This window comes from Ursus americanus, chromosome 6 (assembly GCF_024610735.1).
Source record: "Ursus americanus isolate L20-20 chromosome 6, mUrsAme1.1.p, whole genome shotgun sequence".
In the NCBI taxonomy this organism is placed as follows: Eukaryota; Metazoa; Chordata; class Mammalia; order Carnivora; family Ursidae; genus Ursus; species Ursus americanus.
The window spans coordinates 24,107,889-24,121,562 of NC_142132.1; the positions used below are offsets into that span (position 1 = coordinate 24,107,889).

Below are 13,674 nucleotides of genomic sequence, written 5' to 3' on the forward strand. Positions count from 1 at the left end.
GTTCCACAAGGGCTGCCCTTTCTAGGTCTGCCAAGAGGCCGGGCCCCCTCCCCACCCCAGCTTTCAGGCCGGGATGGTACAGGAGCTGGGTCCTCATTAGCATGAGCTGCGAGAGTTCAGAGGGCTGAGTGACGGCTCCCCCCGAAAGGAGGTGTTTGAGGTACACTTGTCAGCACCGCCATCCTTCACCGGCACCTGGGGCCAAGATTCATGTCCTCTGTCAGAGGCTCATCCAACACTTCGAGCTGGCTTCCACTGGAGTCCAATTTGTATACTCTCTCCCTGAGAATGGCAGGCCATTTTTCAGGGCCTACAGGAGGGAGACACACAGCAATGCTCCATTTTTCCTGGGAATAGCTTAGGGGCTGGGGTCAGGATAAGTTAAGAAGAGGGAAAAGGAGGGGAGGATTCAGAAGCAATGTTACTAACCATGGATTTTTGCCTGTTGTCTGCCATTACTGCCCCCCTCCCCCAGCCCCATCTCAGGTTTTTCAGGCAATATCACTTTGAATAATGGTGTATTATTCCATATCAGTTCGAGGTACTAGTCCTTCACAAGAGACTACTTCTCACCAAGAGAAAATAATGCCATGACATACAAGATCAGATTCATGAGAAATAAAATCCCCGAATCGAGATGAAACAGTTTGACTAGTTTAGTTTGAAGCTTTGTTTTGCCTCTCCTCCATTTTGTGTCTGACTTGGGTTGCCCTGTCTTTAGTTCAATTTGCTAAGTCCCTATTATGGGCTAAGGGCTGGGAGACATGCAGTGAGGAGTGTGGCCGAGTCCTGTGCCTGGAAGCCTGCCTACCAGCAGCAGGAACCAGGTCTGGGTGGCTCACTCTGCCCTGTGGCTTCCCCAGTCTCTGGCCCACAGTAGGGACTCTGTAGTGCCTCTTCAGTGCTAAATTTCAATAGTGCCTTTCCCAGGAGCAAAGTCTTCTTTTTTTATCTAATCCATTCCAGGGAAGTGTTTTCCTCATTTTTCATTAAAATTGGGAAACAGTAAAGATGTTACAAAAATTGACACCACACATCAGACGACATCAGCACGGGTTTGTGTGGTACCAGCAGAGGGGATTCTGCCCTGAAGGCCATCAGTTAATGCTGGCTCTGCCCTCAGGTCCCTGTGTGACTGTGGAGCCCCTATGGCTCTGAACCTGGTGCGTGTAGGGCTGGCTCTTCCACCCCATCTATCAGGATTACCAGAGGCAGCAGGAGCTCAAAGATGCTTTAAACACAGAGGTTCTGACCTGGGATCTGTGGGGTGTGCTCTCAAAGCTGAGGAAACAAAAATGGTGGCTCCCAGATGTGGGTTTGGGGCCCACACAGGGTTTTAAAGAAAATTGAATTCGTTGAGCATTTTAAAATAAGGAGATCTTACATTTTAAAATCTGGATTTTCAGCTGCTCTTAAAAAATAGAAAATCTGATAACACCAGAGCAGAAGCTCAACCTGAAAATAGTCTTCCATAAGACTGAAGAGTGGTTTGTGTCCTTTAGACCGAGTCTGGCCTTTGCAGGTCACCACACTTCTCACTACCATCAGCTTTCCTCTTTTAAGCCACCTCCCTGGGCCCTGTAGGTGGCTGAGTGGGTAAAAAGTCTGGCCAGATCGCCTAGTGGTCCTCGGCAGCATCTGACCACCCCCGGCTAGGAATTTACACTGACAGGTAGAGCTGGCCCCCCCCCCCCCGAATTCAGAGGAAAGGAATCTCCAGGGTATAAGGAAGGGCAAGGGCAGGGGTCAAGGAACGGAGTTAGAAATGTGTGTGGTCCTACTTGCAGTCCACGTGTAAACCATTTTTGCCAGTGCAGGGGAGCCAGGGGAGTCAAGCCGGGAGTGGTAAGTTGAGCTCATCCTGTTGGAACAAGGGCCCTGAATGCCAAGTACTATTATTCTCAGCTGTTCATGCCACCAACTCCAGATAAGACGTGGGGTTTAGGGACTAAGGCTGCCAAGCGCACCCCTACACACATTTCCACCCCCCACCTTCACAACGAGGGGAGGTGGGGTCTAGGCCTCAGGAAATACAGGGCTACATACCAAAGTCTAGAAGCCACCCCCCACCTTCACAAACTCGTCATCTGCAGGTTTTCTAAAGCAGCCAGAGGCATCCCGCAAAGACCCTGCAGCAGCAGGGGGCAAACTTCTGGGTTGAATTCTCCCAAAGTAGCTCAGGGGAAATAACAGAAGAAAGAAAGAAGGGAATAAACCTTCTTTCAGCTTCATTACAGCTCTTGCTTAACCAAGCTAAAAATAAAATCTAATTGCTTTTGCTATTCTAATGTGAAAAATCAGTTTTTAAAGGATCAAAATTCTCTCCCTGGCTGGAGAAATCATTGAATCGGTAATAGACTGACTGCCAATGAATTATGAATGTCGTAATCAAGCCTTCTTGGAAGGCCAAAGTCTTGGTTACAAATGGACACTATAATTAGAACAATGCTGAAATGGCCTAAAGCAGACCCCCTTTTGTCTTTTTTTTTTTTTTTTTTTTTAAGACGGAAGAGGCACTGCTCTTCTTCAGGTGTCTGGCTCATTCCAAACAATGCCTTGTTCTCACCATTAGAGGAGACAGGGAAGAGCATGGGACACTATCCCTTCCCCTCTAAAAAGCCCAGCCAATCTCCCCCATGGTGATGGGGAAAGTGCTTCAGCTTTCTTCATCTATTGCCTAGAATTCTAGAAACTAAAGGTATTCTAGGACAGCAAGCATCCTCTTTTCAAATTCAAGGGCTGGGGTATGGGCAGAGCTCAGTCCCCTACACCTTAGTCGGAGTCAGTCTAATCCAGTCCTTGCACTTGAACAAATAGCTGAGCTCTGCAGGACTGCGGGGGGAGGAGATGGACATGCATATCACGGAGGAAAATGAGAGGAGAAGGGCAGCCTGGAGGTGAGGGGGATGGGAATAAAACTCCCTCCCAGTGCCAAGCCCCAGCCAGGAAGAAGAGGTCCCCTCACAACACACAGCAACAAGAAAGGCCAATCTAGATCAACAGGGCCAATAATAACGACATCCCGCCAAGAGAGAATCATCTCAGAAGGGATTCCCTTACCTTGTTTTCTGGAGGATGGATGCATTTGAAGCAAAAAAACAAAAAAACAAAAACTAGGAGTTGCTGCTTTTTCCTCCAATCCTTTACCTTTGACTTGGCCTCTGAGATGGGGTCCGTTCTAACCAGAAAAGCCCTTGAACCAAAGCTACTTCCAAGAGCTTATCTTAGCGCAGCCCTGAAAATGGCCAGTTGGGGGAAGGAGGTCAGGGCTCTCCTTCTCTCGAGGCCACGATGGAAGGTTGAACTCAGCTCCTCAAGCTCTTGCCACTTGCTGAGCTCCACCACGTGGGCTTCATCAGCGGTTCTCAGCTCTGACTGCACATTAGATTCATCTGGGAGACTTTTCCATGTTGCTGCCCAGGTCACATCCCAGACCGATTAAATGGAGTATCTAGGAGTCGCTCCAGGCATCGCTATTGGTTCAAGCTTTCTAGTGATTCTAATGTGCAGTCATGGTTGAGAACCACCAACTTAATCATACCCTTCCAGCACCTGTTCTCTGTCTTCCTGCCCCTCCTCTCACTTCCCAGACCTGCGCTGGGGGGCTTTTGTAGGATGAGAGACTCCAGAGGCAGCAATGCCTTCATCTCTCAGCGTGGGCACCAGGTCCTGAGGCATCTGTGTGTGGTCCCCAGGACAGCTTCCCCACACACCCCAAATCATTCCATTAGAAAAGACCTTAAGGCACATCTCATCCAGGGTTGTGAATGGGATTCATCCTCAAGCCAACTTTGTTGGACCAGAAGTCATTCTCTAGGACACTATATAGAGAAAATTCTCAACAGGACGTGTGGGGGAAAAATACCATCTTCCGTGATCACTGCCAGCCAAGAAACAGGAGAGAGAAATGGTGGTACTGAAACTGGGCATTTGTCAAGCTTCAAAAAATTTCCTCATCTGGCTTATGGGAAAAAGAGAGCCAGAGAAAAGAAGTGACACGGCCATTAGCCAGTTCAGTAAATCAACAAGTTGGCTTGAAAGGTTCGGTCCGTGTCTAATACTGTAGAAGCTGGGAACTTGTTAGAAATGGAGGCTCTCAGGCTCCACACAAGACTTACTAGATCCAAATATATAGTTTAACAAGTTCCCCAGGTGACTCCCCTTGACAATGAGTTTTGAAAAGTCCCACTGGAGAGAAGATGGAACAGAAGATGGAAATCACAGCAGGGTCTGCCATGGTCCAGATGCGAAACACAAGGAAAACTCAAGAAAAGAACAATGTCAAGGAGCGTAAGAGAACAGAAATGTTGTTTGGTCCCAGAAAGGAGGGAGAGCCATGTAAATGCAAGAGCCCAGAAGCTTCGGAGAGAAGGAGGCCTTTGGGTTAGGTGCTAAACTCCTCTAGTGGGAGTCTTCTCTCCCCAATGGGCTTGGGAATGCCTCGATGCCAGGGATGGTTTCCTCTCCCTGCACTGTCTCCTTCACAAATCAACACAGGACCAGGCCAGAATGACCACTCAAAACATTTTTGAATGAATAAATGAGTGACTGAATGAACAAGGAAGGACTAAAGCCAGACCTGTAAAACCACAGAGTCCAGGTCCTTTCTGCCCCTCTTCATCACCACCACCCCAAACTGACCCAATGAAATTTAGGTTTGTGCCCATAATTATCAGGCCATGACTTCAGAAAAAGAAAACTTAATCTATTACCCCAAAATTCACCCAAGTCTTATTGGCTGCTAACCAGTTGGGGTCCCTTTATTCTGAAGAGAACCCCATGCTCTGTGGCCCCAATGAATCCCAGGAAGAGTAGCAGAGAATAAGGCTTGAAGAGAAGGTGTGGAAGCCCTGCCTAAAATTTTATAGGACAGAGGTAACAGTCACTCCAGACAGTCAGTTCTCCCCTAGTCAAGATGTTCCCTCTTATACAGCAGCACTCAAAGGCCCTGACTAGCCAGTCTGCAGACCCTCCCCACCTCCAGCCCATCCCACAAGATGAATATATGTGGAAGTACTTTGTAGAGAGTAAAGAGACGTGCAGTGTAAAGAATCATCATTGCTGTATGATGAGAAAACCTCAAATAGAATCTTAAGAGTCATACATATTTTCTGTACATTTCACAGCCTTACATTTGTGAACTTTGCCAAAAAAAAAAAAAAAGAGAGCGAGAGACAGAGAGAGAGAGAGTATGGGCACTGGGGTGGTACTGTTTTCAGATCCTGGCTCTGGTACATTTTAGTTGTGACCTTGAGCAGATTATTTAACTTCTCTATGCCTCGGGAACCTCATCAATAAAAGGAAGCCCGTGATAATAACACCTATTTCACAAGAGCGCTCCAGGGGTAAATGAGCTAATGCATATGTGAGTTCCTAGAACACACTACATGTTCAAGAGATGTTAGCGATTAGTATCTGCTTTTGGCTCCTGCCCACCTTACCTTCCAGAGCCCGCCCAGCTATACGCATCTCATTCTATGCCCACTCTATGCATGCGGCCCCTGGTCGCCCAGATCCTCCCATGTACCTCACCCAGGCCTGCCGTAAGGCAGCGTCTCATGCTTCAAAGAAAACAGTGCCCTCTGACATTTTACTCTTTACATCCACCATTCTCTTTGGGTATATTCCCAGTAAACTGGAAGGAGACTATTTGATAATGTAACTTATACAGAGGTGTTACAGACTTATAGATGTCTATATTCTTTTAAAGGCACAGAATATCTGCTCTTAAAAAAGGAACCTAAAGATAGCAATGCCTCAACAAAAAGGGACTAAGCATTAGCACTGGAATTTCTGGCACAGTCCAAGATCAGGCAGGTAGGTGTTTTTAAAATAAATGAGGGGAGAAACCTAAATGTCCAACTTGGGGACGACCCTCGTCCTGAAATACCAGAGGACAAGGAGGCTCCAGAAGGAATTTCAAGGCAGATGTACCATTTGGTTGGTTCCCTATTCCTGAACTTAGAGTTCACCTTTGGGTAACAACATAAAGGAGCATCTCTGTCTCGGTCATCCCACCGACAAGTAGTCCTCCTACAGTTATAGACTGCAGGTACCACCTCTGCCACTAAGGGTGAAATCCCCATTGGCATAGTGAGCTCCACGAGCTGACCTTCCCCGGAACTCTTCAAGCCAAAATCTCCACCATTTTCTCACCTCTATCCGAGGAAAACATGCTCCCTTCGTGTGCAGGGGAACATGGTACTAACAGCAGGAAGGCTTAACAGCGTTAGCCCTGCTTTCTCTAGGGCAGACCACATGTGTAGGGGAGGAATGCTTTGGGGGAGAGACAGTGATCCGGAGATGGCTGGGACAATGGGAGCTCCCTCTAAGCAGTATCTCAGGCCCCACTCAAGGGTGGTTCAGGAGTCCAGAAAGAAGAGGCAAAATTTTATTTCCTATCTCTCCCTGCTCACTTGGCTTCCTAGAATTCTGCCCCCATCTCCCTGCCCTCGTGTCCCATGACTGCACACACACGTGCTATACACAGCCAAGACAACCACAGCAGACATGGCAAATACACCAGAGGGCAGCAGACGCAGCTCTGGCCCGAGTGGTATGGATGTCACCTTTGTGGTGGAAAGGCGTGAGCAGGAAAGGACCAGCTGACCCAACTCTCTTGTTTTACAAAGTAAAAAGCCACCGAGTCTCAGTAACAGGACCTCTCTTGCCCTACATCACAGTGAGCCTGCAGCTGAGTTAGGACCAGACCCCAATTCTTTTTTACTCGCTCCTGCTGAGAATTCCTCTACTGTGTGACCTCACACGGGTCATTTCTGGTGGTGGCTGACAATAGGAACTGGAAGAATAGGTAAGCATACACTGAGGGTTCTTTTCCCCCTTCCTGACTTTATGCTGAGCCTCTGGAGCCATGACGCCTTGGTTACGTGCACGTTCCCCATCTGTCTGGATACCGTTACCAGTATGGTTCCTGCAGCCTTTGTCCCCTCCTCTGACAATGGGCATGTTCTCACGGCTACATCCTCTCCCCAGAAGCAAAGGCTTATTTGCCATTTGGAGATGTTCCTGGTTGAAGAGCCTCTATTCCAATACCAGTACCATCTGAACCCTCCGGCCAGCACACGGCTAGCATTTCTCAGGGAAGACCCTCAATGCAGTCATAACTACCTTCAGAGAAGAGATGGCATCTAGGGGAGGAGACAGCTCTCTAGGCCACCAGCCTATCTACAACTAGCAGCCAGAAACCCCTCCGTCTCCCCAAGCTTACAACTCATTCCCTCTCCACACTACAAAAATGCAAGACTGTTCAGGGGAAAGAATCAGGGATGTTGGAAGACAAACAATTGATTCTTATCTCAAAATAGTGTCTCATTCATATCCTCTATTAGCACCAGCAACATTCTTGATGAATGTGTCACTTCTATGTGCTGCTCATTTTCTTTTCTACAGAACAGGAGAGTCTTGTACTGGGGGAGGTGGGGAGATGAGGATGGAGAGGGTAGGGTTGAGAGAGCGAGCCAGAAGGAACTGCTGCAGTCCAGTTTTTAAATGCTACCAAAGAAACAAAAGGAGGATCTTCGTCAGCTTAGAGGGACATGAGATGCAGAGGAAGACTGGAATCTCCCCAGGGAGCCGGCTGTGGAAGAGACCAGATGACACGAAAGCTGGGGGTGATGAGGAAGAATATAGCTCAAAATCAGAGAGACCTCAGTCTGAAATAAAATTCCTCCGCCTTACTTGCTGTGTATCTTAGACAAGGGTCTTAAATTGTACAGTACTCAGTCTCCCCACTTAAAATAAGATCATAATATTTACCTCACGGGAATGTTATTAAGCTTCAATGAGCCACTGAGTGTCAAGTACCTGGTACACAACAGACATTCAATAAACGGAAGTCAATTGTATAATGACTTTTCAGTTTTCCTTTAAGGGTTTCTAATTTGCCAAACCAAGAGTCAGCATGTTTTGCTGCAGTGACTTTCATATCTTTTTAGGGAGCAAAATATTTTCCTCAAAATAAATCACAAAGATAAAATGAGTCCCATCATCCCCTTTTCTCCTGAAGGGTCTCCTGACTGCCTCCGAACCCTGAGGGACCTACTGGTGCAGGATAAATCGGAAGACCCTAGTTCTAATGTCTGTCTCGCCACTACTTCCCAGGAAGACCCCGGACCAGCTACTCCACACTCTGAGTCTCAGCTCTCTCATGGTTACATTGAGGAGCTTGGGGTGTGTGACCACTAATGACGCTCTGACTTCTCTAACTCAAGGAAAACTCTCGTTACTGGATCTGATTATTGGTTTTCCTGTCTTTTCTCCATGCCAACCCCAATCGATCAAATCGCTGAATGACTATTCAGCGGTACTCCATGAAGTCATTATAACCCCGCCACTAGGATGCAGTTGCTTCTATTACACGAAGTGGTATCATCATGTGCTGCCCTGGACCACATCGGGGTCCTTGCATGCGGCAGAATGGCACATGCCACGAATCAGTCATTCCCTAGGGTCCTGGGAATGAATCCGTGGCTTTGGTCAGAGGGTGAAAGAAGCAAAAAGTGACATACCTACCTTAGCGCCAAGTCCCTGAAGTGGGCTTTCAGGAAGTCAGGAGCTGGAGTTTCATGGGATTTTAAGGACCACATCATTGCTCTTTAGAAGTAAATATCCTTAACCTCAGGACTACCCATTATGAAACAAGATGAACACTTACCAACTGCCTGAAGGCTTCAATTTGTGTCCAGAGAATGTATTACAAGGGGGCAAGTTGTCTGATACTGAGCGAATGGCAGGAACTTGAGCAGGAAGCACAAGAAGGCAAATTCTTGAGGAGAGGGCAGACGGGGAGAGGTTGTGGAGGGGCCTGGCCTGGGACTTTAGGAGTTCAAGGAGTCAAGAGTAGGTCTGGGCAAGATGAATACCAAAATAAAAGCCAGAGATCTTGTCATTCCAGCAAAGCCTATGTGTCAAGATCGGCAGGCAAGGCAGAAGGAGGCTTAGTGAGAGGCTGAAAATCAAGCAGTAATTGTGAAAATATAGCTAAGGCATGGTGTAGAAAGAGTCTGAACTCTTCCAGGTCCTACCATTCGCATACACAATACTCTGTTTTGTGTATCTCCCAGGAACGATAGCAGAATTGAGCGAAAACACATTTTAGAGTCCTTTGAAGACCATTAACTGTCTAAAAAACATAAGATGCTACTTGTTAAGGTGCTGGACTCTCAGTGCTTGAGAGCAGCATCAAGGACACCTGCAGCTGAGCTAACTGCGTTCCGGGTCTTCCTTCAGCAGGTAGGGTCTTCCAGGATAGGCCTTGCCCTGGAAATGAATCTTGAGATTTAAAGAATTTGTCAGGATAGGTCCAAATTGCCTAAAACGCACAGTGAACATATAGGTCATGTGACACCCAGGCCACATATATGTACTGCACGTAAGCAAAGTTTTCCCAGTAAATGACTGGCTCAGCTGGAGAGCTTGCCTAGCGGATTGCGTGGAGTGAATTCCTCAGTGTGCCCTTGGAGCTGAGGCAGGAGCCTCGAAACACACCAGCGGATGATCTAGAGTAGGGGTCGGCAAAATGTGTCCTCAAGTAAATATTTTAGGATTCGTGGGCTCAGTGCTGTCGTTGCAACGCAAAAACATCCATAGTCTGTAAACAAATGATCATGGCTGTATTCCAATAACATTTTATTTACAAAAACAGATGGTGGAGTGGATTTGTCCCATAGGCTGTTGTTTACCGACCCCTGATCTAAAGGGTCAGTTGCAAATCATTTTAGGCAGGACTGGGCAATGCTTCACTATTATATACCCAACACATGACCTCGTTTGGTTGTATATAAGGGATGTTTAAAAAGTATGAACCATCGTTTCATTATCCCGAACCTCGACTTTGGCCTTTATGCCAGATATCCATTTGGGAGAGCTCAGGTAGTCCAAGCCAACAAATGGAGAATGTAGAAAAGATCAAGAGAAGACCAAAAAAAAGAAACTTTTTTTAATGGTTCCAAAATCTATATGGAAAAGAGGACGATGGACACATGGTGTCTTAGAGTTGGCCTTGCAAGAGACCTAGAGGGTCTACCGTTAGAAGTATTTCCTACAGTCATGAATAAGAGCAGACCACTAAGGACTGAATGCGAGGGGAATCTATGACCGCCCCAGAAGCAGCTTGAGTCCAGGAGGAGAAGGCCCCGGGCCCACATCAATCAGGCACCCACTTCACGCTCGGACCAGCACTGGGAGACCCACCTACGTTACTCGCTTACTCCTCACCTCTCCCTCCTAAAACAGGAGAGATCCAAGAAGCAGAGAAATGAAGTCCTTGCCTGTGGACATGAAGCCAATGAGTGGGGAAATCAAGATGAAAATAGAGAAGAGTTGAATGTCAGAGCCAGGGCTCCCCACCCAGCTCCCCAGCTGCCATCATATTCTAAGGCCTGAAGTACTTAGTGGGGCTGGGGGCTTGTTCCTGTGAGAGTCGAGCAAAGAGAGCAGCTCCTCTGTTCCCAACAATCTCCATTTCAACTGGGGTCACTCTGGCCAGTCTCCAACTCTCTCTAGAATCTTCTGCTTGCAGCCACCCAAATTGGGAACTATTAGGAGTGACTCTCCCATCCTGATGACGCTCTTTCTTCCTTCTGTGCAAGTGGCCCCACGACCTTCATGCAGGGCCCTGGATGAGGCAAGGCGAGGCCAAGTGGGCAGTCTGGGGTGAGTGAGCCTGGAGCAGTTGAGTCTGTCTGAGGGGCTCCCAGAGAGACTTCCCACCACCTTTCTTGCTCAAAGGGGGCCTGGATGGCAGCTGCAAATTGCCTATGAGATCCATCCTTCAGTGCTGCCAAGTGGGGGGGGAGGCAGTGTTTTGAAGTAAAGCTATAATATGCCTGCAATAAAAGTTTACCGGCTTTTATATAGGCTCCCAATAATGAAGGGAGATATTTCAGCAGCTCGGAGAACGCCGTGAGAGGAAAAGCAATTCCTGGCACCACCTCTTTAAGGCAAGAATCTGCCTCCCCCACATGGTTCATAACTGGGAGTTTTTCCCATTTAAAGGGATTGCATCAAGTTCCATGTCTCTTTCATTCCTCATCAGAGCTTGTAATGATTCCTCAGGCTTCTGAATAAAGAGTCATAAAGTGTAACTTTGCACTGGAGATGGGTGGTGAATTTTTATGCCCACAAACCTTGGAAGAGTCAAGAGTTACAGCAACAGAGAGGTAAGGAGGTGAGAAATTCTGGAGTGTTCCAGGAGTTCAGAGCTGGGGGCGGGGGCATGAGGAGAAAGTGTGTGTCCCCAGGGCGTAGACCTTGAGAAATACATCGGGCCTGGATCAGATTGTTGCTGCCCTCGATAAGGACTCTAAGAGGTGGGGTTTTGGTGAGCTGGTTAGAAACATAAGAGGAAGTGTAGACAAGAGAGTGTCTTGTCTCTTGTCTCTCTACCGGGAAGAGGGTACAAACAGGCAGCCCGAGAAAATGGCTGGCTGCCTAGAAGCAGAGGGAATGCATTCTGAGATGCTGGAGAGGGGGCAGCAGAGGGGTGGAGGCCAAGGCAAGGGGACAGCAGGAGGGAGGCCAGGCCAAAGGCAGGTGTACCCACTGTGTGACCAGGAGGGATCGTGGTCTCCGCTCTCCCACACCACCCAGAGAGCAAGGGCTATTTTTGCTCTGCGGGGAGCTGATGGTAGCTTGTGCTGTGATGCCCTTGGGATGAGCCCCAGCCCAGTGGGGCCAGGGGTATTCACTGGCTAATGGGCATCATGTCAAACCTCATTAACAGAAACATGCCTGATTTCAAATTTGTGATCATTTGGACACAGACGAGAGTCGAGTTGACATATGAGCTTTCAATGAAAATAGAGTTTGTTACGCGAATGGAGAGTGTGAAAGGGTGATGGGCAAGGGGGGTAATTAACCTACTTGGAAAAAACCCACCGATTTCAAGAACTTGGAATGACATTAGCTCTTCTCTCTTTGCATCCAAACAATGTCACTAACAAATGCTTGCTGTCTCACTCAGCACAGACCCAGCAGACCCTCCGCCTCCTAATGCGTTGTTGGTGGCTAATCAGTGCTGTTGCACGTGCTTAAAATAGCAATGGTGACTCTCCCTCCTTCCAAGGTCCAGCCCAAACCACCACCTCCTCCCCCTGCATGGGGCCTTCCAGGACTTCTTAGCACACACATCTTCCCCTCAAGCATCAAGAGCCTGGGCCAGTGTGTGCCATGCACAGGCTCCCTTGATCTATGAGTTCTGTCCCACACCCACTCTTACAGCCCTGACTAGACCAGAAGTACACAAAGACCAAAACCCAGTCGTATTTATGGCGATTTGACCCATTCGGTCACCAAGAACTCTATGTTGGCTAATTGAAAGAGAAGTGCAATTTTCTAGCAAAATCTTTATATATGGGTATTATGAAATATTCGGAAGCAATTTAAAAAGGTGAGTGGGGGCTATATTTATCGACTTATCTGGAAAGATATCCATTTCAGTTTTAATGGGAAAACATTGATTGTAGGGTTATGCACATTGTGTGATCCCACGTTTGGAGAAAAATACTTGCCTGGGTATTTTGTAAACATTTAAATGTATTTGAGTGCAGAGAAGAGGATAGACACCAAACCATTAATGTTTGTTTTCTCGGTTTGGGGGACGGAGGAAGGAGTCAGCCGTTCCCTTTGCAGGGCTCTGTGCTGTTTGGTGTGTTGAAACGAGCATCCATTACTTTCTACTCTGACGGGGAGTCCGTAAGCAGTACAAATAGTGCGAAGTCCAGCCACGTCACACTTTGCACTAACCCTCCCAGCACTGCCTCTTTTCCATGAGGCCAAAGGCCAAGGCCGGGGTACAGAGGGGCCAGGCAGATCATGTGCGCCTCCCGCCACCTCGTGCGGCATCCACACACAGTCACCCTAGGGAGCTTAAGAAGAGATCTTCTCAAAAACTCCACAGCCCCCTGCACTCCTGCCTTGGAGGTTCCATCCCATCATGCACTCCTCCCCCAGGGTGACCATGAGCGGATCTGGTTCTTGCATCCAGAGAGCCCTGTGTGAAACGGAAGCTAGCCCTTGAGAGCTGGCTGCTTTTCTTTGCCGGTGCACTCCCCACCCCCTCAGTTTGGTCAGTGCCCCAGAGGCTGGCATCCACGGACTGCATCAATAAGACTCCCTCACCCACTGGGTTGGGCTCAGCCAACAGGAGACCAGAGGGCAAGAGGACAGAGCAGCCCAGCCCCAGATGGACAACAGTTGTATTGCTCTACTGAAAACCCCAGGTCCTTCGGCAGCTGTCACTTTCCCAGGGTGTGGTTTGTGCCTCATATTGGGTGGGGGACAATGACGGGAACAATTTCCTGCTGTTCTTCATCCCAAGGCGCTTTACACCCCTTGCTGGTTCCTTTAAACCTGTGCCCTTATGAACTGTCCTTTCACTATATTCTCTTCCATCCGCCCATCATGGATGGGCCGTCTGCTTCCTGCCTGGACCCTGAGCAGCTTTCCGGCTCTCTGTCGCTAGCAAAGGGCTGTGGGGTGCTCCAACACAGAGCAAGGGCTGTCTGCAAACCCGGTCTCTGCTGTGAGAAGCTTCTCCATGCCAGAGACACATATGCCTTGAAAACTCCTCTCTCCAGCAGACTGTCCTGAACCTAGGGGGGTTTCTGACAGTGAAGCCTCTCATTTCTCTGATGCACTAGTCATGGACAGGTG

General features: G+C 48.2%; 1 protein-coding gene across 4 annotated transcripts in view; it reads right to left on the reverse strand.

Annotated features, from left to right (window-relative positions):
• The window catches only part of SORCS3 (sortilin related VPS10 domain containing receptor 3), a 692,468-nt gene that overhangs the window by 635,766 nt on the left and 43,028 nt on the right, over positions 1-13,674 (reverse strand). The gene's annotated exons all lie outside the window — the stretch shown is intronic.